The sequence below is a fragment of the Poecilia reticulata genome, linkage group LG19 (genome assembly GCF_000633615.1).
Source record: "Poecilia reticulata strain Guanapo linkage group LG19, Guppy_female_1.0+MT, whole genome shotgun sequence".
NCBI lineage: Eukaryota > Metazoa > Chordata > Actinopteri > Cyprinodontiformes > Poeciliidae > Poecilia > Poecilia reticulata.
The window spans coordinates 5,218,981-5,222,723 of record NC_024349.1 but is presented as its reverse complement, the minus strand read 5'-3'; positions in this window follow the sequence as shown (position 1 = coordinate 5,222,723).

The following is a 3,743-nucleotide window of genomic DNA, read 5'->3' as shown; positions in this document are numbered from 1 at the left end:
CACAAAACTAGTTTCATTCCTGGAATAGCAGTAGATAATGTTATATAACCAACGGATTGATATAAATGCTAATATCGATACCAAGTCGGTATCGGTATTGGTATCGGATAGATATTAATATTAATACTTTGGTTTCAGATTTTCTGTTGAAATTTATTTTATTTTTGTATTTTTTTTTCATCTCTACCTTAAAAGATTAATGTTAATTTGCTCTGAAATGTTTTTTTGCACTTTATTTAGGGGGAAAAAAAAAACACAAATTAGTTTTTTTCTGGTTATTGTGTTGATGTTAAGATATTTTGTAGACACCTATCAACTTTTTCCAAATTCTGTCTTAGCTTTTAACAACATTATTCAAAGAAAAAAAATACAGGTCAGAAGTTTATTATAACAAACTCAAATAATAAAAAATATCGGTATTGGCGATACTGGTTCACTTGCTATCAGATCGATACCAAAATATGGAGCATTGCACACCTCTAGTGATTRTTTTGTACTGAATGTTTAATAAATGTTTCTGTTCTGTATAAAATATCTTGTGAAATTGTACATTTCCTTCCTCCCAAGTTTAATAATTACGAAGCCAATTTAGGAAGAAAGTCAGAACCAAGCTAATACAAATAAGCAAATCAACATCAAAGCGAAACTCTAACCACAGGCTTACTCTCAGTACAGGATTAGATTGTACAGGAAATCAAAACCACAGATTGAAAACATCACAGAGGCTCAGCGGGGAAGTGGGGCAGCGTTGGGTGTTAGTGGGGTTTATGCCACTAGCGAGGAAGAAGTGATTTCAGCTGTGGAGGAAGAGCAGGAGCGGCCCCTAGTGGTTGATGGATGTATAACAGTAAATGTTATATTTACAAGCTGTATTCGTCACAATTAGGCTGCGTTCACAAACTGCAGCCTAAAGTGGCCTAATACCGATTTTTTATTTATTTTTTTTTTTTTTTGCCTTAATGCGACCTGTATCTGAAATTCTTAAGACCGTCTGAACAACACAGATCAGATTTTAATTTTAATTTTTCTTCCTGAAAGTGACCCAGGCCACTTGGATATCCGATACGTATCCGATATTTTCAAATATGACCCAAGTCTGTACAGCCAGGTCTATGGCGTTCATCACCCAGAACGTCACTGATACTCGACACACGTCACTATTCTGCGTCCTGATATCCGCAAGAGGGAAGAAAGACAACAACCATGGCGGACGATAATGAGGATTAAGTTAATGTTCTGGTTCCGGTCGGACAACAACTTCAAAATCGTAAGCTATGCTACACCATTAGCATCCGTGTTTACTTCCGCAAACACTCAGTGATGTGGCGGTTGGCAAAACACTGAGCACGCTCTCTATTTGTGACGTTATTGCGCCCTCTACTGCGCATGCGGGACACTTTCAGGTCGTTTGTAGTTCACACTAGAGATCACATACAGGTCGCGTGTGGAAGTGTGAACGACCACAAAAAAACCTAAATCCGATTTGACAAAAAGTCGAAATTGGGTCACTACAGTTTGAAAATTAAGTAATTTTATTTAGAATATGTTCATATATGTATAATTTTGATCACTGTTTTTAGTTTCAGCCGTTGTCATAGAGGTTGTTTCTTTGTGCTAAAATGCATTTTCTCCTGTCAAAATTTGCTCTTGAATATTTTCAGTATTGATTTTGTAGCACAATAACATGTAGCAAAATAAAAAAAGAAAACTTTTTCCAAACCATTGAAAAGTTAAAATTCCTATCTTGAAGCAAATTTTGGTTATATAAAGGACAAAATAATCTGATAGAAGATAAACATTTAACTATGATCAAAGCATTTGAGGAATTATGAGTTATTTTAAGTCATGGGTGAATCTGAATNCTTAATGCGACCTGTATCTGAAATTCTTAAGACCGTCTGAACAACACAGATCAGATTTTAATTTTAATTTTTCTTCCTGAAAGTGACCCAGGCCACTTGGATATCCGATACGTATCCGATATTTTCAAATATGACCCAAGTCTGTACAGCCAGGTCTATGGCGTTCATCACCCAGAACGTCACTGATACTCGACACACGTCACTATTCTGCGTCCTGATATCCGCAAGAGGGAAGAAAGACAACAACCATGGCGGACGATAATGAGGATTAAGTTAATGTTCTGGTTCCGGTCGGACAACAACTTCAAAATCGTAAGCTATGCTACACCATTAGCATCCGTGTTTACTTCCGCAAACACTCAGTGATGTGGCGGTTGGCAAAACACTGAGCACGCTCTCTATTTGTGACGTTATTGCGCCCTCTACTGCGCATGCGGGACACTTTCAGGTCGTTTGTAGTTCACACTAGAGATCACATACAGGTCGCGTGTGGAAGTGTGAACGACCACAAAAAAACCTAAATCCGATTTGACAAAAAGTCGAAATTGGGTCACTACAGTTTGAAAATTAAGTAATTTTATTTAGAATATGTTCATATATGTATAATTTTGATCACTGTTTTTAGTTTCAGCCGTTGTCATAGAGGTTGTTTCTTTGTGCTAAAATGCATTTTCTCCTGTCAAAATTTGCTCTTGAATATTTTCAGTATTGATTTTGTAGCACAATAACATGTAGCAAAATAAAAAAAGAAAACTTTTTCCAAACCATTGAAAAGTTAAAATTCCTATCTTGAAGCAAATTTTGGTTATATAAAGGACAAAATAATCTGATAGAAGATAAACATTTAACTATGATCAAAGCATTTGAGGAATTATGAGTTATTTTAAGTCATGGGTGAATCTGAATRTTTCATTTTGTCAAAGTCGGCTGTCAGATTATTTGCTTTCTATTTAAATTAAAATACTTTACAATTATTTTAAGAAAGCCAAAATTACTTTTTTTTATGTTGCACTAAAACAAGATGGAGCTCTAACTTAAAACAATTAACTTAATTTGCTACAGCTAATCAAATTAAGTTTGTCAAACTTGTTTTACTTACATTTATTTAACATGACAACCTAATAAACTTAATATATTTATTTGGATAAACTTAATTTGATAACTTATGACAAATTGACTTTTTTAAGTTGGATCACCTGTTTTCTTTTTTCAGTGTGGAGTGAATTAAACTACAGAGGAAYGCTGCCCTCTAGTGTTTGTTATGTTTTCTAATATTGCAAACGTTAAATTGTTAAATGTAATTTATTGTACTTCACATTTTGTTCAGTCTGGCACAAATTTCTCTATATAAATATTTATTAATACAATTTAATTCCACACTTTTTCCTTTGACTCAACTTTCCACTGATACACTTGGATAATCTGAACAACTCACTCCTTTAACAGTGACCTTTGCCCTTTGCTTGGGTGGTGATGACAACTGGGAAGTCAGCAGGCTTCAAGCAGTCATGTTGGCCATGATATGACTTTTATGACGTGAAAAGAAAGTCTGTTTTTAATGAGCTTGGAGAGAATTAGATTCTAATAGCAGTTTGAAATCTTTCACTTCATGTGTGATGAATCTATAYKTTAGTTTCACTTTCTARAAAAGGAGCAAAATTGAACTATTTTACAATATTCACATTTTTGGAGGTGTGTCTATATATTTTGACTCTTTAAATCTTTTCATTTAGATTATTTGGGATCATCTTGAAAAGGCTACATTCTGTTAGCTCCTAGTCTTAAAAATAAAAATAAAATAATAAAAGTAATTTTCTACTGAGTGAAATGTGAAAGGGAGCAGCCAACGTCATCGTTTTTACTCGTTTCTTTCTTGTTCTC